This window comes from Scyliorhinus torazame, unplaced genomic scaffold, assembly GCF_047496885.1.
Source record: "Scyliorhinus torazame isolate Kashiwa2021f unplaced genomic scaffold, sScyTor2.1 scaffold_431, whole genome shotgun sequence".
Taxonomy (NCBI): Eukaryota; Metazoa; Chordata; class Chondrichthyes; order Carcharhiniformes; family Scyliorhinidae; genus Scyliorhinus; species Scyliorhinus torazame.
In genome coordinates, this window is record NW_027308158.1 from 5,284 (window position 1) to 12,255 (window position 6,972).

A 6,972-nucleotide genomic window follows, 5' to 3' on the forward strand; every position below is an offset into this window, starting at 1 on the left:
GAGAGAGGGGGGACTGAGAGACACCAGTCAGTGTACAGATATCTCCCCGAGAGAGAGAGGGGACTGAGAGACACCAGTCAGTGTACAGATATCTCCCTGAGAGAGAGGGGACTGAGAGACACCAGTCAGTGTACAGATATCTCCCTGAGAGAGAGAGGGGGCTGAGAGACACCAGTCAGTGTACAGATATCTCCCTGTGAGAGAGAGGGGACTGAGAGACACCAGTCAGTGTACAGATATCTCCCTGAGAGAGAGTGGACTGAGAGACACCAGTCAGTGTACAGATATCTCCCCGAGAGAGGGGACTGAGAGACACCAGTCAGTGTACAGATATCTCCCTGAAAGAGGGGACTGAGAGACACCAGTCAGTGTACAGATATCTCCCCAAGAGAGGGGACTGAGAGACACCAGTCAGTGTACAGATATCTCCCCGAGAGAGGGGACTGAGAGACACCAGTCAGTGTACAGATATCTCCCTGAGAGAGAGAGGACTGAGAGACACCAGTCAGTGTACAGATATCTCCCTGAGAGAGAGGGGACTGAGAGACACCAGTCAGTGTACAGATATCTCCCTGAGAGAGAGGGGGGACTGAGAGACACCAGTCAGTGTACAGATATCTCCCCAAGAGAGGGGACTGAGAGACACCAGTCAGTGTACAGATATCTCCCCGAGAGAGAGAGGGACTGAGAGACACCAGTCAGTGTACAGATATCTCCCCGAGAGAGAGAGGGGACTGAGAGACACCAGTCAGTGTACAGATATCTCCCTGAGAGAGAGGGGACTGTGAGACACCAGTCAGTGCACAGATATCTCCCTGAGAGAGAGACAGGGGACTGAGAGACACCAGTCAGTGTACAGATATCTCCCCGAGAGAGGGGACTGAGAGACACCAGTCAGTGTACAGATATCTCCCTGAGAGAGAGGGGACTGAGAGACACCAGTCAGTGTACAGATATCTCCCTGAGAGAGAGGGGGGGACTGAGAGACACCAGTCAGTGTACAGATATGTCCCTGAGAGAGAGAGGACTGAGAGACACCAGTCAGTGTACAGATATCTCCCTGAGAGAGAGAGAGAGGACTGAGAGACACCAGTCAGTGTACAGATATCTCCCTGAGAGAGAGAGAGGGGACTGAGAGACACCAGTCAGTGTACAGATATCTCCCCGAGAGAGAGAGAGGGGGGACTGTGAGACACCAGTCAGTGTACAGATATCTCCCTGAGAGAGAGACAGGGGACTGAGAGACACCAGTCAGTGTACAGATATCTCCCCGAGAGAGGGGACTGAGAGACACCAGTCAGTGTACAGATATCTCCCTGAGAGAGAGGGGACTGAGAGACACCAGTCAGTGTACAGATATCTCCCTGAGAGAGAGAGGACTGAGAGACACCAGTCAGTGTACAGATATCTCCCTGAGAGAGAGAGGGGACTGAGAGACACCAGTCAGTGTACAGATATCTCCCCGAGAGAGAGAGGGGACTGAGAGACACCAGTCAGTGTACAGATATCTCCCTGAGAGAGAGAGGGGACTGAGAGACACCAGTCAGTGTACAGATATCTCCCTGAGAGAGAGGGGGACTGAGAGACACCAGTCAGTGTACAGATATCTCCCTGAGAGAGAGAGGGGACTGAGAGACACCAGTCAGTGTACAGATATCTCCCTGAGAGAGAGAGGGGACTGAGAGACACCAGTCAGTGTACAGATATCTCCCTGAGAGAGAGAGAGGACTGAGAGACACCAGTCAGTGTACAGATATCTCCCTGAGAGAGAGAGAGGGGACTGAGAGACACCAGTCAGTGTACAGATATCTCCCCGAGAGAGGGGACTGAGAGACACCAGTCAGTGTACAGATATCTCCATGAGAGAGAGAGCAGACTGAGAGACACCAGTCAGTGTACAGATATCTCCTCGAGAGAGAGAGAGGGACTGAGAGACACCAGTCAGTGTACAGATATCTCCCTGAGAGAGAGAGAGAGGGGGGACTGAGACACCAGTCAGTGTACAGATATCTCCCCGAGAGAGAGAGGGACTGAGAGACACCAGTCAGTGTACAGATATCTCCCTGAGAGAGAGAGAGACTGAGAGACACCAGTCAGTGTACAGATATCTCCCTGAGAGAGAGCGGGGACTGAGAGACACCAGTCAGTGTACAGATATCTCCCTGAGAGAGGGGACTGAGAGACACCAGTCAGTGTACAGATATCTCCCTGAGAGAGAGAGGGGACTGAGAGACACCAGTCAGTGTACAGATATCTCCCCGAGAGAGAGAGGGGACTGAGAGACACCAGTCAGTGTACAGATATCTCCCCGAGAGAGGGGACTGAGAGACACCAGTCAGTGTACAGATATCTCCCTGAGAGAGAGAGGGGACTGAGAGACACCAGTCAGTGTACAGATATCTCCCCGAGAGAGAGAGGGGACTGAGAGACACCAGTCAGTGTACAGATATCTCCCTGAGAGAGAGAGGGGACTGAGAGACACCAGTCAGTGTACAGATATCTCCCTGAGAGAGAGGGGGACTGAGAGACACCAGTCAGTGTACAGATATCTCCCTGAGAGAGAGAGGGGACTGAGAGACACCAGTCAGTGTACAGATATCTCCCTGAGAGAGAGAGGGGACTGAGAGACACCAGTCAGTGTACAGATATCTCCCTGAGAGAGAGAGAGGACTGAGAGACACCAGTCAGTGTACAGATATCTCCCTGAGAGAGAGAGAGGGGACTGAGAGACACCAGTCAGTGTACAGATATCTCCCTGAGAGAGAGAGGGGACTGAGAGACACCAGTCAGTGTATAGATATCTCCCCGAGAGAGAGGGGACTGAGTGACACCAGTCAGTGTACAGATATCTCCCTGAGAGAGAGAGGGGACTGAGAGACACCAGTCAGTGTACAGATATCTCCCCGAGAGAGAGGGGACTGAGTGACACCAGTCAGTGTACAGATATCTCCCTGAGAGAGAGAGGGGACAGAGAGACACCAGTCAGTGTACAGATATCTCCCGGAGAGAGAGTGGACTGAGAGACACCAGTCAGTGTACAGATATCTCCCTGAGAGAGAGAGAGGGGGGACTGAGAGACACCAGTCAGTGTACAGATATCTCCCTGAGAGAGAGGGGACTGAGAGACACCAGTCAGTGTACAGATATCTCCCTGAGAGAGAGAGAGGGGACTGAGACACCAGTCAGTGTACATATATCTCCCTGAGAGAGAGGGGGGACTGAGAGACACCAGTCAGTGTACAGATATCTCCCTGAGAGAGAGAGGGGACTGTGAGACACCAGTCAGTGTACAGATATCTCCCTGAGAGAGAGGGGGGACTGAGAGACACCAGTCAGTGTACAGATATCTCCCTGAGAGAGAGAGAGGGGACTGAGACACCAGTCAGTGTACATATATCTCCCCGAGAGAGGGGACTGAGACACCAGTCAGTGTACAGATATCTCCCCGAGAGAGGGGACTGAGAGACACCAGTCAGTGTACAGATATCTCCATGAGAGAGAGAGCAGACTGAGAGACACCAGTCAGTGTACAGATATCTCCTCGAGAGAGAGAGAGGGACTGAGAGACACCAGTCAGTGTACAGATATCTCCCTGAGAGAGAGAGAGAGGGGGGACTGAGACACCAGTCAGTGTACAGATATCTCCCCGAGAGAGAGAGGGACTGAGAGACACCAGTCAGTGTACAGATATCTCCCTGAGAGAGAGCGGGGACTGAGAGACACCAGTCAGTATACAGATATCTCCCCGAGAGAGGGGACTGAGAGACACCAGTCAGTGTACAGATATCTCCCTGAGAGAGAGAGAGAGAGAGAGAGGGGACTGAGAGAGGGGACTGAGACACCAGTCAGTGTACAGTTATCTCCCCGAGAGAGGGGGGATTGAGAGACACCAGTCAGTGTACAGATATCTCCCTGAGAGAGAGAGAGAGAGAGAGGGGACTGAGAGAGGGGACTGAGACACCAGTCAGTGTACAGTTATCTCCCCGAGAGAGAGGGGGGATTGAGAGACACCAGTCAGTGTACAGATATCTCCCCGAGAGGGGGGATTGAGAGACACCAGTCATTGTAGATATCTCCCTGAGATAGGGGGGACTGAGAGACACCAGTCAGTGTACAGACATCTCCCTGAGAGAGAGAGGACTGAGAGACACCAGTCAGTGTACAGATATCTCCCCGAGAGAGAGAGAGAGAGAGAGGGGACTGAGACACCAGTCAGTGTACAGATATCTCCCCGAGAGAGAGAGGGGACTGAGAGACACCAGTCAGTGTACAGATATCTCCCGAGAGAGAGAGAGGGGACTGAGAGACACCAGACAGTGTACAGATATCTCCCTGAGAGAGAGAGGGGACTGAGAGACACCAGTCAGTGTACAGATATCTCCCTGAGAGAGAGGGGGGATTGAGAGACACCAGTCAGTGTACAGATATCTCCTTGAGAGAGAGGGGGGATTGAGAGACACCAGTCAGTGTACAGATATCTCCCTGAGAGAGAGAGAGAGGGGACTGAGAGACACCAGTCAGTGTACAGATATCTCCCCGAGAGAGAGGGGACTGAGAGACACCAGTCAGTGTACAGATATCTCCCTGAGAGAGAGAGAGAGGGGATTGAGAGACACCAGTCAGTGTACAGATATCTCCCTGAGAGAGAGAGAGAGGGGGGACTGAGAGACACCAGTCAGTGTACAGATATCTCCCCGAGAGGGAGGGACTGAGAGACACCAGTCAGTGTACAGATATCTCCCTGAGAGAGAGGGGACTGAGAGACACCAGTCAGTGTACAGATATCTCCCTGAGAGAGAGGGAGAGAGAGAGGGGGGACTGAGACACCAGTCAGTGTACAGATATCTCCCCGAGAGAGAGAGGGACTGAGAGACACCAGTCAGTGTACAGATATCTCCCCGAGAGGGACTGAGAGACACCAGTCAGTGTACAGATATCTCCCTGAGAGAGAGACAGAGGGGACTGAGACACCAGTCAGTGTACAGATATCTCCCCGAGAGAGAGAGGGACTGAGAGACACCAGTCAGTGTACAGATATCTGCCCGAGAGGGACTGAGAGACACCAGTCAGTGTACAGATATCTCCCTGAGAGAGAGAGGGGACTGAGAGACACCTGTCAGTGTACAGATATCTCCCTGAAAGAGAGAGAGAGGGGACTGAGAGACACCAGTCAGTGTACTGATATCTCCCTGAGAGAGAGAGGACTGAGAGACACCAGTCAGTGTACAGATATCTCCCTGAGAGAGAGAGGGGACTGAGAGACACCTGTCAGTGTACTGATATCTCCCTGAGAGAGAGAGGACTGAGAGACACCAGTCAGTGTACAGATATCTCCCTGAGAGAGAGAGGGGACTGAGAGACACCAGTCAGTGTACAGATATCTCCCCGAGAGAGAGAGAGGGGGGACTGTGAGACACCAGTCAGTGTACAGATATCTCCCTGAGAGAGAGAGGGGACTGAGAGACACCAGTCAGTGTACAGATATCTCCCCGAGAGAGAGGGGACTGGGAGACACCAGTCAGTGTACAGATATCTCCCTGAGAGAGAGAGGGGACTGAGAGACACCAGTCAGTGTACAGATATCTCCCCGAGAGAGAGGGGACTGGGAGACACCAGTCAGTGTACAGATATCTCCCTGAGAGAGAGAGGGGACTGAGAGACACCAGTCAGTGTACAGATATCTCCCCGAGAGAGAGGGGACTGGGAGACACCAGTCAGTGTACAGATATCTCCCTGAGAGAGAGAGGGGACTGAGAGACACCAGTCAGTGTACAGATATCTCCCTGAGAGAGAGGGGACTGAGAGACACCAGTCAGTGTACAGATATCTCCCTGAGTGAGAGAGGAGACTGAGAGACACCAGTCAGTGTACAGATATCTCCCTGAGAGAGAGGGGACTGGGAGACACCAGTCAGTGTACAGATATCTCCCTGAGAGAGAGGGGGGACTGAGATACACCAGTCAGTGTACAGATATCTCCCTGAGAGAGAGAGAGGGGGGACTGAGAGACACCAGTCAGTGTACAGATATCTCCATGAGAGAGAGAGGGGTCTGAGAGACACCAGTCATTGTACAGATATCTCCCTGAGAGAGAGAGGGGACTGAGAGACACCAGTCAGTGTACAGATATCTCCCCGAGAGAGAGAGGGGACTGAGAGACACCAGTCAGTGTACAGATATCTCCCCGAGAGAGAGGGGACTGAGAGACACCAGTCAGTGTACAGATATCTCCCCGAGAGAGAGAGAGGGGACTGAGAGACACCAGTCAGTGTACAGATATCTCCCCGAGAGAGAGAGGGGACTGAGAGACACCAGTCAGTGTACAGATATCTCCCCGAGAGAGAGAGGGGACTGAGAGACATCAGTCAGTGTACAGATATCTCCCCGAGAGAGAGAGAGGGGACTGAGAGACACCAGTCAGTGTACAGATATCTCCCTGAGAGAGAGAGGGGACTGTGAGACACCAGTCAGTGTACAGATATCTCCCTGAGAGAGAGGGGGGACTGAGAGACACCAGTCAGTGTACAGATATCTCCCTGAGAGAGAGAGAGGGGACTGAGACACCAGTCAGTGTACATATATCTCCCCGAGAGAGGGGACTGAGACACCAGTCAGTGTACATATATCTCCCCGAGAGAGGGGACTGAGACACCAGTCAGTGTACAGATATCTCCCCGAGAGAGGGGACTGAGAGACACCAGTCAGTGTACAGATATCTCCATGAGAGAGAGAGCAGACTGAGAGACACCAGTCAGTGTACAGATATCTCCTCGAGAGAGAGAGAGGGACTGAGAGACACCAGTCAGTGTACAGATATCTCCCTGAGAGAGAGAGAGAGGGGGGACTGAGACACCAGTCAGTGTACAGATATCTCCCCGAGAGAGAGAGGGACTGAGAGACACCAGTCAGTGTACAGATATCTCCCTGAGAGAGAGCGGGGACTGAGAGACACCAGTCAGTATACAGATATCTC